At 36.7% G+C, this 17729-nt stretch overlaps 1 pseudogene; it reads right to left on the reverse strand.

The window, feature by feature from the left end:
* Positions 1–6581: 6581 nt before the first annotated feature.
* LOC113279028 lies at positions 6582–16344 on the reverse strand (annotated as a pseudogene).
* Positions 16345–17729: the final 1385 nt, after the last annotated feature.

Here is a 17729-nt window from a genome sequence, read left to right on the forward strand (position 1 = left end):
GTGAGAGCCCCAATTACTACAAGGTTTAGAATTATCTTAGTGCCTTTAGCCTCCTTTCTAGACCAACCCTTATATGAACAGCCGGCTTTGAACCGCAACTGTCATCTAGTTATTCAGAAAGCCTAGAAGCTGATTGATAACTAACAAGGGACAAGAACATAGCTGGAGGACCTGCCTTTGTTTCTTTATCACTTCCCTTGGCTCACAGCCTTGGTTTGTTTATCTTTGTTTCAATGTTTCTTATTCACTACCACTGAATTTCACTTTCTTTGTTCTCTGTCACTGTTACCTCATTGCTTTAGTTACTGCCTTGATAATTTAGATAACTAGCTTAAAAACTTCAACTATACACCCTAGTCTCTGTGGTTCGACCCTCCCTTGCACTCTCACTACAACAGACCCTGTGCACTTGCAGGTATCAGTTTGTGACTCTTTTAGAGAGCCACCAAGTTTTTGGCGCCGCTGCCGGGGACTTGGCTGCTGTGTGGTTGAAGTTGTTACTGCCCTGTAATTTAGTTTTTCAGCATCTTAGTGTAACTTAAGTGTTTTGTATTGCATCAACATATTGCATCTTAGTGTAACTTGCATCAGCATCTTGCATACTGCATCTTGGTTTGCATATCATTGCTGTTATCCCTCATTGTTTCTTTGCTCCACCCATTTGATTCAAAGAGACTGATCATCTCTTCTTTGAGCCAGCAGGTGACTTGTGGTGCTGCTGAACTTGTGGTGCTTCTGTTGCTGTGGAGCTGCTGCTGCTATTGCTGCTGGTGCTCCTGTGCTTGCTGTACTCCTGCTCTCCTGCTGAGCTGCTGTGCTTGTGCTGCTGTGGTGCTCCTGCTTGTGCCAGGCCAAGACTGCTGCTGTGGCTGCTGTTGCAGACTGTTGCTGCTGAACTACCCCTCTTGCTACCTTGATGCACTGCATACTTTGCACTGCCTTCACTGCATTCTGTTTAGTGTTTCATCTAGCATAACTTCTTGCACTTGCCTGCTGTTAGCTTGCTTCATTCTAGCTTGCATCTTTCATACCTTCACTGCCTCAATACTTTTCTAGCATCTTAGTTGCATCTTGTCCTGCATCACTGCATATTTTCATCTTTTTCCTCAGTCATAAGTCAGCTTCACTGCATATTTTCAATTTTCTGCACTTCTGTAATTGCAACTTAGCACCCTGTGTTAGCTGCAGTTGTCTGTCTGTAGTTAGCTACATATTTATTTTGTTTATCTGCTATTACATCATCTTAACTGCTACTGCATATTGGTCATTGGGCCATTGTCATCTTGGTTTTGTACCAACTGAACTCTGAAATTTGCTGCTGTGAATGCCTGAGTTGTGTGCTGAGTTAGCAGTGTCATCTTGAATGCCTGAAATTTGTTGTTGTGAGAACTAATTCTCTCATCTGAAATTACCAGGTAGTTGTGAAGTTGAGAAACAAGCCTGCAATACTGCTGCTGCCAAGGCTGGAAGGAAGAGGAGCTGTGGGCTAAGGCAAAACCATTTAAGCCTGCAATACAGCTGCATCTTAGTTGTTGCTTCATCTTGCCTGCTTCCCAGTCTAGGCCTTGCCACAACTGTTCTGTAATGTGATAACTGAACCTCATGTTCTTCTTAGTGTGCTAACTGACTTGCAAGGTGGTGGGTATCACTTAGGTTTACAGTTTTTCATCCAGCATCTGTGGCTTTAAGTTTCCATCACTGCATCGTTGTCCTGTTCATCTTGGGTTGTTGTTGTGCTTCTTTGCCTCACCCATTTGCTTCAAAGAGACTGATCTTCTCTTCTAAGCTACCAGGTACCTGATGTGAAGCTTGAATTGGTGTTGATGTGCTGCTGCTGCTGCTGGCCTGTTGCTGCCTGACTTGCTGCTGTTGCTCTCTGCTACTGCTGCTGACAACTTCGGCTACTTGCTGCTGCTGCTGCCTGCTAAGCTGAGCCTCTGGTGCTCTTGCTGCTGGTGCTGAGCATCTGCTGCTACTTTCTTATGCTGCTGCTACTTTCTCCTTCTATGCTGCTGCTGGAGAGAACCAAGCCCAACTGGGCTGTGCAACTAAGAGCCCAACTGGGCTCCCCTTTTCAAAGTGTAAGCCTAAACTAAAAGTAGAAACTCTGAAAGTGTAATTATTCTGGGCTTGTAACAAATTCTGTTTCTGAAAATTTTGATAACCCATTTCTAAAACTCACTTCTGGGCCTGTTTCTACTCTGGGCTTGACCCAAACAAAAAATTGAAAAACATTTTCAAGCCCCGATGGGCCTAAGCTCTTGGCTATTCTGTTAGCCCAACACCAAATTGAAACTGAACTTCTGGGCTCCTGAACCCAAACTGTGGGCTTATCCCAATTGTTTTTGGGCTTGTTTAACTTTGTAGTGGGCTTATTTGAACTGTTTGTGGGCTTGTTTAAATTTTCTTTGGGCTTATTGAAATCAAACTCTGGGCCAAGTTTAACTGAATTCTGGGCCTCATCCCACAAAAAAAAAAAAAAAAAAAACACCAAATGTTTCTAAACCAAAAATGTGGGTTGTCTCCCGACAAAACCAAATTTTTCACAAAAAGTCCAATCTCATTAAAAACCAAATTTTCTTATATAGAATCTAGTAGATAGTTTCTTAGTTAAATCTTTTGTTTCTTTTGTACATATTTTTCTAATCCAATATGATCTCGACTGACATATGTTGGATTCTTGCCTTGAATAACGGAGTTCTAATCTTGCTTTCGCCGAAATCGGGTATTCTCTTTCCTTTTTCTCTACTCAGCATGATCCTCTTCATATGTTGTATTATAATTCTTTACATTTTTTGAAACATTGAGGACAATGTTTAGTTTAGGTTTGGGGGTATAGAGTAGATACCACGATAACATGTTATAATTGAAAACAGAACTCCCTCTTTTTGAAAAAATTTAAAAATTCCAAAAAAATTAAAAAAAATGAAAAATCATAAAAATGGAGCTCATTTACCTTGAAATGTTGACTCTTGTGCATGTATGTAAACATAAGGATTCTTAGTCTAGATATTTAGGCACCCTGATTCTAGCACAATTCACATGTGATAAGAAACTTGCACACGCACAATCTACCAATACATGTATAGCCTCGATCTTCAAGGTGTTTGATAGGAAGTTAGATTGCCAATCACTTTAGAATACTGAATGAGACTTGACTAGCTTGTTCTTTGGTTGGCTGGGATAGAAGTTGGAGGATACGTTAAGAAAAGCAACCATAGAATTTGACCGGATGCATTCGATAAGGGCCACCTCTTGCTAAGAGTCATGTAATTATGTTTTTCTTTTTGTTCATGTATCAAAAGTGTCACTATGTTGTAAAGATCAAAGTTATTTCTTCAAAAAAAAAAAAATATCAAAAAAATCAAAAAAAATTCAGAAAAATCAAAATAATATCAAAAAAAAAATAAAAAAATCAATCAAGTATTTATTTATTCCATGTTTTGTCATGTTAAAGACAATATTCTCTCTTGTTCCAAAAATAAAAGAGAGTAATCAATGTAAATAAGAGTCATGTAAAGAGTCATCTTTTTGTTGTAAATAGTCTTGTAATAAGCAAGGAGGGTGCAGCCATCGATGTATAACGCGGGTAAACTGAAATATCACCAACTCATTGGGTGAACATTCACAATTCTCGTAAAGCCGGACAGCTAGCTTGGCTTATAATTCGGTTCTTAGCCTAAAAACTATCTCTTGGTGATTAGTAGTCATAACTTCAGGTCATTCTAGAAACATGTGTAGATACACTTTACACTCTTATCACGTGTCTTTAGTTGTTATCAGTGCTAGGATTGTGCCTTTGATAGCTAGATTGACATCTCCATTTTGCTGTGAGCTTAAACTGTCTTGCACATTTCACATTTGATGGAATATGAGCTTATATTTTGTCCTAGAACTTTGTAGGTACGTTCTAAGCAAACCTTCACGAGACTTCACTCGTCCACTAGGGACACTTGGTGGTTTAAAAGGCTTAGTGCATATGCTAAATGCATTCGAGAGACCAGCGACAGTGGTATAGGTAGGATTTCCTTAGTTTTGTTTTACTTGAGGACAAGTAAAATTCAGGTTTGGGGGTATTTGATGAGTGCTAAAAAGTGCATATTTTTATATATTTTTCTTGGTATTTAACTCATCTTTTGTGCGTTAATTCTACATTTTATCCCATATTCTGTATTTTCATTGTTTTCAAGAATAAATATTTTTATTAATTAATTTTGCATTTTTAGGTAATAAATAAAGTTAGATGAATTGCGGAGCGGAAAAGAGCAGAAAAGTAGTGAAAAGCCGGGAGGAATTACGCAAGGAAGCCGCGAAGAATGTTGTACACAAGACCACCATAAAATAAGAACTGGGCTTGAAGAGGAAGAATTGTTCTTAAAGAAGATATGGGCTTGGCATATCCAAGGCCCAAAACCCTCACCCAGATCCATTTCCTATATCCATACCCGTTTCCCTTTCTAGCCGTCAGATTGGACACATCTGAATCCAATGGTCGCAACATCACCAGTACATCAAAGTCTGAAGCTCCTGTCTAACACTACAACACCTAACTCCATCTTGCGCCGTTAATTTCGTTGTATTATACAATCCAACGGTCGCTACAAGCTCTTCACGTATAGCCGTTAGATCGATCTATCATTTATACATCCCACGGCTCAGCGTCGCAGATCATCAAACTTTGCTATCTCCGCCTCACACCATAGTACCTAATACCTATATCCATCAACCAAACACACCCCAACCTTCTTCTCCATCGACTTCACCTCCCCCATCCCTCTGCAGAGAAACAACCACCACCTTCTCCATCACCACCACCAACTCTGCCGTACAGCCACGAGAAATCCAACCACCACCACACCCCTCTTCCAAATCCCATCACCAACTATATCGCCCCTTCTCTTGAGCCATCTACTTCACTAATTTCACACGTTTCTCTGAAACCCTAAGCATGTGAAAATAGTGAATTACGTCGAGCTAGAGCAGGAAAAGGACCAGGAGAGGCAGACACAGAGTGGGTAGAAGCGTAGGAGTGAAATTCGAGAAGTATGGGTAAGTTTCTACAAACCATAATTTCAACTGTATTTGGGGATTTTTGGGAATTGGGTGTATGAACCCTAATTATGTAAATTGGGTATAAATAGGACTTGTGGGTGTTGTTGTAGAGATATGCCTGGACTAGCCAGTGCTTCACCCAAGAGGACTGGAATATCCAGTGCCTCAAGGGTTAGTTTTTACTTTAAATGATGTTGTACATTTCAATTGTTTTTATCCTATCCATGCTTTGATCTTGTTGTGCTTGAATTGTCTAGGATTGAACATCCTTTTAGGTTGTTAAAACACTAAGCAAGATTCTCTGCGAGTAGTTGCAGTGTGAGAGCCCCAATTACTACAAGGTTTAGAATTATCTTAGTGCCTTTAGCCTCCTTTCTAGACCAACCCTTAGATGAACAGCCGGCTTTGAACCGCAACTGTCATCTAGTTATTCAGAAAGCCTAGAAGCTGACTGATAACTAACAAGGGACAAGAACATAGCTGGAGGACCTGCCTTTGTTTCTTTATCACTGCCCTTGGCTCACAACCTTGGTTTGTTTATCTTTGTTTCAATGTTTCTTATTCACTGCCACTGAATTTCACTTTCTTTGTTCTCTGTCACTGTTACCTCATTGCTTTAGTTACTGCCTTGTTAATTTAGATAACTAGCTTAAAAACTTCAACTATACACCCTAGTCTCTGTGGTTCGACCCTACCTTGCACACTCACTACAACAGACCCTGTGCACTTGCAGGTATCAGTTTGTGACTCTTTTAGAGAGCCACCATTGGCCGTTCAAGACACTGTGTTCACCGTTTCAACAAGCAGTTCCGGTAACCTCTCACTAAGTTAAGGTTCAATCTCTGGGACCCTTAGCCTATTTTTGATGTATTCTGTTTTCTCGTATTTTTTGTCGACATGTTTTATCATTCATGTGGGGGATTGTTGGAAAAAATGGGTTTTTGTTTTAAAACCGAATAAGCATGGACTATGATTTGATCCCTAGACCTATTGCCCACCAATTGTTTTTTCATGTGAATAGTTAAAACATTAGTCCCACATAGACTAAAATCTAAAGAATTTTAAACTTAAATACCATAGAATTGGCTAAAGGGCATGTCCCTTTGGGTCAACACACTTTTGTGTGAGGGAAAAGACCTAGACTAGGGAAAGGTTGTCTTTCCCGTACGCGCAGTGCTTCGCTCCGAAGCACGCACGCCGCTGTCCGTCCGTTCGGGTCGGGTTCGGGTGTGGGTTCACAGACTTATTTTTTTGCTGAAATTTTCAAACGTGTATCTCACTCAGATTTTTTGGTCATAACAAAAATCTTCTCCTGCTAATCTGACAAAGCTGTTTGTTTCCTGCTTAAAGTAATTCTAACAAAGTTGTTTTCCTGCCTAAAGTAAAAGTTGTTTCCTGACAAAGCTGTTTTCTGGAAAAGTTGCTTTCTGACAAAGCTGATTTCTGCAAAAGCAACACTCTGATCTATGTCTGGCAAAAATAACTCTCTGATTTGGTCTTGCAGTGTTTTTAAACAAACATTACCAGTATTTCTGTCATACGCATGGTTTCTTGCATGGCTTTTTCCTCTTGTTTTGTAACCTCACAAAACACTATATAAGAGAGTAGTTTTCAGCTCATTAAACACAACAGAGGAGAAGTAGCTTCTTCCTCTCTTATTCTTCTCTGCTACTGTTTTATTTTCTCTGTAACTATTTCAACTTCTTCATAAATCTCTGCCAAGTTCTTAAAGTACCTTCTTTGTATGCTACATTGAGAGATACTATCAGTAGTTGTATCCTGGAGGTGACTCGCCAACTGCTATAGCATCTCAGAGGAGTAGCAGGCGATATTGCCTTTAGGTCAGCGTATCTCATACGTGCCTCTACTAGTTCCTGCTACCATTACCTGTGCATCTCCAACATCATCAGTCAAGCGTCGGTTTGAGCTAAGTATTTTCTTCTCAATTATTACGATTGTTGTTACATTTTCTCCAGCAATAATTTGTAGAGAGAAACTTGCTTGGGGAAATTGCGTCCTTTGGTAGGTTCACCAAGATAACCAGAACAAGGAAGAATACCATATTGAAAAGAAAGTTGATGCGGACGCAAAGCCATTCCATAATCGCACAGTTGTGGAAAGCGAGCCGACAATAATTATCTATCAAGCTAATATTTGTTGCCAGAAACCTATCTTCTGGATTGAAGCAGCGGATAGGCGCTGCTCCTGCAATAGACTCAGAGAAATGATGGAGGATAGGAGACTTCCATACCCCAACAATCCTTGCAAGTTCTCTGGCCGTGGAGATATAGTATGCCTGCACAAATGTTCAAAAGAATTAGAATTGAGGCATATAATCTAGAAAGGCTAGATTCAAAACAAAAACAAAAAAAGTTGCTTACCTGATACCAGATGGAGATGGCGACAGCAACAACAAAGAGAAGGATGACCTGCCAAGCAACCTGAGACATAAGGATAATAATGCTCATGAGTTGAATAAGTGCAAATGCCAATCCGGCCAGCCTATATGGAATGTCCGTGTCCACCGAGCTCTGATCTGTGGAAGACTAGAAAAAAATAAGTTAAGCAGAAGGCCAATTATGTGCAAAAACATAATTAGAACCTGAATGAATACTTAGTTTAAGAGCTTTGATAGCTAACCCTGTTGAGTATCTGACTCGAAGGAGTTGAATCAAGGAATGAAATTGGTGCTCTAAAAACGGAGTTAATCATTTGAAGGAAGAGTCTCTGTGCTTTTTCAATTGAAACTGTTGCAAGCAAATAGGCTCTTCCTAAGATGAATATGGAACTCCCCCCAGATAACAAAGCAAACACTCCTACCAGCTTCTCTTTGCTTACTCTCTCTTCCGTTTCGGTTGCCCATGCTATCCAGTAATTGCTACCCATCTGTAATCCCTGGAAAAGAACTTGACAGAGAAGTATGACTGGTATAAGAGCTCCTTTATACGCTGATGTCAGAAAGCTCGAGTACACCCGCCATTTCACTCTGCCGGTTTCTGTTTCTTCTGCATCAATAAGTTTTCCGCAGTTGTTGGAAATGTCACATTTTTGTTCTGTCACCTCAGTTTCATCCATCTTATGAGGTTTATGCACTTCAATATTACAGTCTCGTGGTGCCATCAATTTGCTTAATGATTTCCTATGTGCTGTCATTTGTCTAACTAATTCACCATTAGGGTCAGCTAACAAATCTTCGTACTTCCCACACTGAACAACTTTTCCACCTTCCATCACCTGATATTTTGAGTTGCACGTAAGAGATGTCAAGAAAAGGTCAGTGTAAGAGCAGTTAGATATTCATCCATTTTAGCGTCCGCTGAAATTTTAACTTGGCTGCAGTCCTAATAAAAGTATGGCATACAATGTTGAGTACTAACCAGAACAAGATCAGAAGCATTTAAGAACTCCAACTGATGAGTAACATAAATTACCGTGCTTTGTTGCAAGAGTCGTGTTATGCATTCCTACACATTTGAATAAACTAAATTTGATGCCCAACATTGAAATCAAAATCATAGAGATAAACTGTAAACGATGTACCTTGAATAGATGTGCTCCTGTGTGTGCGTCCACGGCACTAAAGGGGTCATCTAGCAAACAAACATCAGAGTCGCTATATATGGCTCGTGCAAGCTGAATTCTCTGCTTCTGTCCTCCACTCAAATTCATTCCTCTCTCGCCAATAACAGTTAAATCCCCGTTATCCCACATTTTAATATCCTTATCTAAAGCACATCCACCCGAGACATCCTTATAGAAAACTTTGTCCATTTGTTTACCAAATAACACATTATCTTGAACTGTACCTGTCTGAATCCAGGCACTTTGCGGAACATAAGCCTTTGAGCCGTAAATCTTAATTCTCGATCCCGAAATCCTTGGAATCTCACCAAGTATACTACAAAGTATGCTGGATTTCCCTGATCCAACAGACCCACATATGGCCACCTTATCACCTCTCTTGATTTCCAACCTCTTGGTAATTCTGATACTTGGCAATTTTAAGTGCGGATTTATAGTTTCCCATGTATACTCACCTGTTTCGATCTGTATAGCAATATCGGGTACTTCTGGAGCGTAATTTGGTAGCATCTTCTTTTGATCATTGTCTGCAATGAACTTTTTAATTCGGTCTATCGATACCTTTGTTTGAGTAATCATGGAAATGAGCTCAGAGAGATTATATATCGGTTCTCGTAGAATTCTAAAAGTTGCTGTTGGAACAATTGCTGAATTATGCCTGCGCAAAAAATAAAAATCAAACACGAAACAATTAGTATGGCTGAGTCGCGGACTAGGTCGCTTTCTTTAAGACGTTTCGCGGCTTTGCCCAAGATTGTGCAAGCACTTCTTCAATGTCGCGTCGTCCCCAGGATAAAACAACCGAATTCAATCTCTTACACAATCACTCCACGATAAGAGGATGTGAAACTTTTACACTTCATTCTTGCTCAGAAACACTTTTAGAAAAATCAAGGATGATCACACACTTGTTTTTCTTTCTCACACAGATTCATTTTTCTGTAAAAACTGAATAAACATAAAATGAAAAAAAGAAAAAGAAAAAGGCTCCTAAAACATTTTTTTTTCAACCAAAATTCTGATTTATACTAAGAGTTTCAAAACATTTAAGTGCTATATGAAAATGTTATTATGGTGGAATTAACACCATTAAAACCACAAATATATAACGGTCAAAATTAATGCAAAAGTAATTTTCTTTTGTGGAAACCATTATTAAGATCTTAAGTAACATCATTAACTCAATCAAGAAAAAAACGGTTTTTGACATTAACTCAAAATAAATTTATTCTTAAAGATGAAGAATAATTTTCATATTAAAACCATTTTAATGAGACACTAATTTATTAGAATTAAATAATGTTTTTAAAACATATATTCCCAACAATCCCCCACTTATATTTTTTCAAAACGTTGAGCAAGAACGTACAGAGCTGTGCATAAGCAAAGGTGTCTCGCGACTTGAACCTTTACGTAGTGTTAATAGGCTCTCTTAAAATCCGACCATAGAGTGAACATAAGTCTTGAACTCTAGGAGATAAAAAGATTGCTTAACACACACGACTATACTAGTGTAAAGTCTAAAGCCAGGACATTACGGCCCTGTGCTTGTATCCCAGTTTTAATGAATGATCTAGGGAACTGCCCATATTCTCGTAGAAAGCGGCCACACTTTCACATTCATATAGGTGAGTTTATCAAGAGTACTCCTGAAAGTACCCCACTCTAAATAGAGATATAAACATCATTAAGAGTTTAAAATTTTAAAATTAAAATTAAACTCAACCTTTTTCTCGCTTCAGGATGTCATGCCGTGGGATGAATTCTTCAAAAGCATGATTCTCACATCTCCATATCATTTATGACTTCGTCTAGTCCCTTTGAACCTATTTCTAGGTTGGGTATCCATCATAGATGACTCAATCTCAATGGGCATCAACCTCATCCCTAAGATGTATTCACATCTTCGTATCAATCCTTTCGTCAAAGGACTAATGGAAGCTCTTTCCAGACACTGTATAATCCATTCTCATAACATCAACTCTTGTAGTTGTCATTACGTTCTCAATTCTTGCAATAGCCGCGGTATTACCACATTGGATTAATATGTGTTTTCCTCTATCCACTATAGAGGATCGAATCACTCCATCCCTTAAAGGAATCAACTGAAAGGATGTCCAATCAGCTTCGCAGTATCCTTAAAGGATTGCGGTAACCATTTAGATAGTGTATTTCTAGGTGTAAGGTGTGTTTGAAACACCTCATAGCCTTCTCAAAATTTTACAATCTTCCATACTAGGATTGGTAAATCTGAATATAAAACCCCCACTACGGAGGGAATATAATAAACCCCCACTACAAAAAATACTTATATATAGTCAATCACGTAGCAAAGAAACATACTGAGCTACCATACTCATGTATTGTGCAATCACACACAATCTCAAAACATTAGCACTAAACCAAATGAGTGAAAACTAGTTTACGGTCAGACTATATATATTTGTATCTCTTTTAAAATTCTATTTTCATTGAAATGAAATAGATCCAAAGAAAAAAAAAAATATTTTTAACAACATACACCATCTTCATTCAAGTCTTTCATGTCAAATAGTAAACTAAGCATGTTCTCAATTTCATTTTCATCCTATAAGTTAGAATAAAAATTCAACAAATCACCTATGCATACAAAACAAAGAGTATTGTGCATTTCACTTTCATCAATTCTGAAATCATCCGAATAAATCAAGCAAACAATTTATCTCTTTTAAATTGTTTTAAAGTTGTTTTCAGAATATAAATGATAAATATATAATTTATATGCTTTTTTTTTATGGTAGAAGCTACATAGTTTTCCATGCTTGGTTTACATATATTCTCATCTTTGACTTACAAAAAAGTATATATTTCTACTTATGACTATAAAAAATCATATATCGTAGAAACAACATCAACAACACAAGCATGTAAGTTAATTTAGAGACTGAATGCAAGTGTCAACAATTTTATGTTTGCTTGTCTAAAGATGATATGTTCACAAATTTATTTTTCCAAAGATTTAATTTTTAAAGAACAAAGTTACTTTCTATGAGAAGTTATCTTTCAAATTATAAGCAACAAAATATTCAAGACTAAAATTTAGTCTCACTAAATATGCTTTTCTAGGTTCATTCTTAGTGAATTATTCGTCGCCTTCATTTTTCTAGTTCCTCTAATTCAAATCAAAGTTTGTAAAACATAGGTTATGGAACCCCCCCACTATTTTTTGACTCAAACAAGAATTTCGAAACAATATCAAAAGACTCCAAAAATTGTGAAAAGCTAATGAACCAATGATTTAAATCCAAAGCGTTTTACACAAGATAGCGGGTAAAAATTCAAACAATTTTAGTGAAGACAACCTCACCTAGTTAACTACTCAAAGTATCATATTTGATATCAATACAAGTCATTCAAAGCATCACACATGTTTTTATAAAATTCTCCAACATTTTATTTCATTTCAAACTTATACAACTCGCATTAGATTTGAAAGGGTACATGCTTTTATGAGTTAGGTAAGATTACATACATGTTATTCAAAAATTTACCAAGTTTATAAGAAAATATAACATGCTCATATTCATCACTAACTCACTGATTTCTTAAAAAGCATGACAAAATCTCATATTTCAGATACTCAAAATTCAATTTATGTTATGATAAAATTGCAATATTATGCTCAAACATTTTATCCATAACATATCATGTGTAGTAGTGCAATGATCAAATTCAACAAATTTCTTATCTCACTCTTGTTTATGACAAGATATGAACATCTTGTTATTAACAAGATGAACATCTTGGAAACTAGATACATCTTTAACATGATTGTTCTACCCAAAGTAAACTTTTAGGCTATACCAATACCGAAAATCCTAGTGATGTGAGTATATCTCAACGCCACTTTCTTTCAAAACGATTTGGTTCAACTTTCGAATCATAGCCTATCAAAAAAAATATGGTGTAAAACACCAATCTATATCAACCTCTCACTGTATTCATAGTTCACATTAACTAAGCTTGAAAAGCGTTGTTAATAACATTTGATATCATTACAATGCTGTGCAAGAATAGCAAATAAATTCATAAACAATAGTTTGTTCATTTCTTGGTGAGAGTTGATATTCACATTTGTTTTGACTAGGTTTCTAATTATTTCGGTTTTTGGTTCGTATAAGATTCCATCTCATAAGTTCCAAACTTACATGAGTCACATGTTTATTGTCATATACAATAATTCTCAATATCTTGTTTCCCTAAATTTAATCTAAGATTGAAAAATCAATTTATTCAATTTAGAATACCATTATTTGATCACTACAATAACTACAAATAGTTCATCAAACATACCTCAATTGCTTTTAAAGCTCAATTGGTTATAAACCATTGTCCATTCTTTGCGCACCAACAAAGAAATCAGCAACCTCATTGCTCCTCACATCGATTAGTCTCCCGTAATTTTTATTTCATTGGAAAATAAAAACTTGCTCAAGTAAGTGAATTTTCACCTGTCACAATCATGTACATGTAAACATTTAAAACAAAAAAAATAAGTAAGGTATGTACTTACATAATTACTCGAAAATCAAATAATATAGTACTCCAAGTTTCTCTTAATTTTCAAACACAGATTCAAAGTTATATAGTCGTATAACATCATACATATACTTATAACTTTCTATTAAGCATATTATCAAACATATGGGGTGCATTAGTTTGATTGCTATCAATGATATTCTTTTTCATTACCAAAACAAGAGTATGAAGTATAAAATCAAAACATGATTTTTTATGTAATTTGTTACATATGTATTCTCTAAACTCAAGTATCACTTCAAATATTTAGACATACATACATAACGATTTTGTTATCACCACATCTCTGAAACTAAAACTTCAAATGGAAATTTTCAAAAATGTTTCACGTTATATGAATTCAAATTATCCACAAAAACATTTGAAAAAACATATTCAATCAGGATTAAATTTATGCCCGTCAGGATTTTTTCAGATACGTCGTTCAGTTTTCTAAAATACTTTAAAAGATACTTTTTAGATTCCAAAAATTCTGAAATTTTACGTGGATAATCCTCATGATATCTAATACACCCGGTTAAAATTTCAAGACCTAATTCACTTTTTTTGTAGGAGATAAAAATAAAACTCTACAACATGTAATAAATATTCGTTTCACATCAATATTATTTTTCTACATTAGATATTCATGATATAAAAAATATTATCCATATTACATTCCTAGTCCATCAAGATTACACATAAAGTTAACTTTAGGTACCAGGTTACCTAAAATCTCAAGCATCATGTTTAATCGCTAAATAAAAAAAATTCCGGTTATAATTTTATAAAACAAAGATACTTATCGCGTTTCAGCAATCGTTTTCATTTTGATTTTCGTGGCAGAATAGGACGTCTTAAAATTGTTGGAACAATTGCTGAATTATGCCTGCGCAAAAAATAAAAATCAAACACGAAACAATTAGTATGGCTGAGTCGCAGACTAGGTCGCTTTCTTTAAGACGTTTCGCGGCTCTGCCCAAGATTGTGCAAGCACTTCTTCAATGTCGCGTCGTCCCCAGGATAAAACAGCCGAATTCAATCTCTTACACAATCATTCTTGCACGATGAGAGGATGTGAAACTTTTACACTTCATTCTTGCTCAGAAACACTTTTAAAAAAATCAAGGATGATCACACACTTGTTTTTATTTCTCACACAAATTCATTTTTCCGTAAAAACTGAAAAAAACATAAAATGAAAAAAAAAAAACTCTTTATAAGGAAAAGGCTCCTAAAACATTTTTTTTTCTTTTCAGTTTTTACTAAAGCTGAAAAAAATTGCTAAAGCCGAGAGAACTGTGGCAGATGTTAGTGGTGTTTTAACTGCAATGCAGACTCCGAAAGTTGTGAGCGAAACCAACGTAGGTGAAGTCCAAAAGAGAAATGCGACAACTGCACATACATACAAGTATCCCTTTAAACAACTTTTCTTTATTTCTCTGAGGCTGATGATATTCTTCAAGAAGGTGGTGTCCCATGAATGTAGCTTCAAAACTCGCATACTCTTCAGTGTCTCCGTTGTAGCTTTTATTCTCGAGTCTTTAGCTTCCATGATTTTAGAACGGAGCAGTTGTTGCAAATTGGCTAACGGACTGTTGCTGACCATCACCGCAGTAGTGACTAAAAAGGCTGCTACGGAAGGAGCTCCACCAAGATTTTTGAACAAGATACCCAAAGCTAGAGAGACCTGCACTGGAAGTAACCAAATTCCATGAACATACCATAAGAAGTCTCCAATTCTCTCGATATCCACATTGATGAGATTTACAATGTTTCCATCATTCAGACCATAGTTTTGAAGACATTTCTTGTATATTAAGACCGTTAGAGCTGCGCGGACACGAATTCCAATCCGGTTAGAACCAAAATACAATTGCCTCTGTGATAGAGACTCTAATGCCTTTGCTAGGAGGAAGAATAAGACCATAGTGACGGCTTGAATCAACGTGGTCCCCCGACAAGAAGTTGACGAAATGTGTTATAAGTAAGGGGCCCATATAAGAAGCAATGGTGTTCACACCTAGTATAGTAAATTATGCATTAGTGTCCGACTTAAAAGCTCAAAGCAGATAAAAACATTGAGTTACCATAAAATGGATACAAATTATAAAGTGATGAACTACTGGTCATACCTGCAAATACGGCATTTGCCGCTAAGGGTCTCCATATGGCGTGAGATAATGCTGTAGACATTGAAAATTCTCCACTTTTGTGATTGAAAATGGATTCTTCAAGCAAGGAAAAAGAGCTCTCAATATTCTCCGATTCAGGAACCGAAGGAATATGGTGTAGTTCAAGTTTGCAAGTCTGGGCCTTGTTGAATATTGGATTTAACCAGCGGAACGTAAGTTGGCTCCAAATTCCAGCATTAGTATAACTATTAACATCTTCATCTTTTTCATCTAGTAGCGGCTGCTCTATTTCTTGTGGTATCTTGTTATAACTGAAATATAGAGAATTGAAACACAGGAATAAACTGAACGGGAAGGTGGAAAATTCTGCAACATTTGCTGCCTGGAAGGGTTTCAGAAACTTGAGAGATTTTAAATAAGTCAGGAAGTGAATAGAGATGGAGAGTGTAATAAAAAATGCTGAATATGTCCACCAGAAAATGAGCACTACAGGCCACTTCCTTTTGTCATTGGCAATTCTGTACCGCGAAAAAAGAACAAAAGCTGTTACTACTATCCAAGTAATTGCCCATAAAACCGACCCAACGGAACCAGATTTGAGCTTCCAAATTTCATAAGAACATGAACACAAGTATGAAATAGAGATCAAATTATTAGAAATAACGACAAAATTCGTAGAACTTGAGCTTTTCTGTTCCACAGATCCATCTTGTTCATCTAACTTCTTTTCTTTCCAAAACTCTGCTGCTATCCATGTTAGTAACAGTGAGAATCCTATCACACTAACAACACCCAAAAATATCTCCATTTACAACTTAAAACCAACTTTGCCCACAAAGGACAGTACACCAAGGGAACCAAAGAATGATATCTGGGGAACTATAGAAGTTTGGGGTTTAAAGAAATTTTCAGATATATAGTATTAAGAAAACATAATTCCTGCAGTAACAGCAACAACAGCAATAAGATAAAAGTTGGTTTAGAAAGTGTGATTAAAATATAAGAATGAACTGTGAAGCATGTGCCTCTACAACTTAAATTAATGCATGGTGTGGACTTAGAGACCAAATTAGCTACTTCTTTGCTCATGAATGCCATTCAAGTAACTTCAATTTTATATGGAAAAGGAAACCCTCACTTAGTGTCCTTGACCACACGTATGTTAGTGATTTTTCAAATACACGTCTTGTTCTTATTCATATGAAGTGCTCATGAATAGAGCAATCGAACAAGTTGCGAAAACAGATATCAAATTCTTATTTTCCGCGAAAATGTACTGGTAGTATTCTGAAACTACATACCACATCATTCTGTAAGCAGCTAAGCCTAAATTACACATCTGTGGCCTGGTAAAAAGATATATTGGACATAAGTTGACATGATTCATGAAAAGCCTTAATATCGCAAAGCAATATAGTTAATGAATACCACTATCTGGTAAAACTATACAACAAAGACAAACATAATATAGTTAATGAGCAAAACTTTCAGGTGCTCTTTCTTGGAATATCTCCATGAATACCACTACCTGTGTTTTTTTCTTTTTGTTGTATGTCCCTCATCTTGATTCTTGCCTTTCTTCTTTTTGTAAGTCTCATATGTATTTTAGTAATTTTATTACCTTCTTTTTGGTAATAGACTTCATTGCTTGAATCATTGTCCGAGCCCTGCTTTTTGAATCATTCAAGTCTTTCAGTACTGGTGAAAATTCTGGAGCTTTCCAAGTCCTCCTTAAATGAACACAACAAAGGTACATGAAAGAAGACAGTATGTTTTAGTGGGTTACAGTCGATCGTCCACCAACTGATCCACGTGGGGATGGGAGAAGACGTCTAGGGTACCTAAGCCAAAATTTGATCCACCAGCTACAATTTTGATTCAGAAGAATGAAAATTGACCGAGACGTGCATTTACATTTTCGGTAGACCAGAACCTCAGTACAAGCTGAACAAAATTACAATCACCACATACATAGAGAACCTATTCCAACACACAAACAAGAAAAGAACGGGAATATGAAGGATGTGCGCAGACAGTAATTGTCGTTATGCTGAGCTATAATGGTATAAAATTCGGGTATGAATCTCAGTCACGTTCCCTTGGAGAACAGTTGGCTCTAAAGTTAAAGGTCAGGTCAGGTCACAATTATAACAGGGGAAGAAAAAAAAATATAAACGGATGAAAAATGTTTTTTCTTTATATAAAGTAATGCAATCAGTACCTAAGAATTATAAATAGTATTATCCATAAACTGCTGTTAAGTAAAAGAAGAACATAACTCACATACTATTACAACTACTTCAGATGAGATGAGAGATGCGTGTATGCAGCACAAGAGCAACTAACTGCTAAGCTATGTCTTCATTCCCATTGCTTCCTTCTTAGGCTTAGTCCTATGGGTGC

Source organism: Papaver somniferum, chromosome 5, assembly GCF_003573695.1.
Source record: "Papaver somniferum cultivar HN1 chromosome 5, ASM357369v1, whole genome shotgun sequence".
Classification (NCBI taxonomy): Eukaryota; Viridiplantae; Streptophyta; class Magnoliopsida; order Ranunculales; family Papaveraceae; genus Papaver; species Papaver somniferum.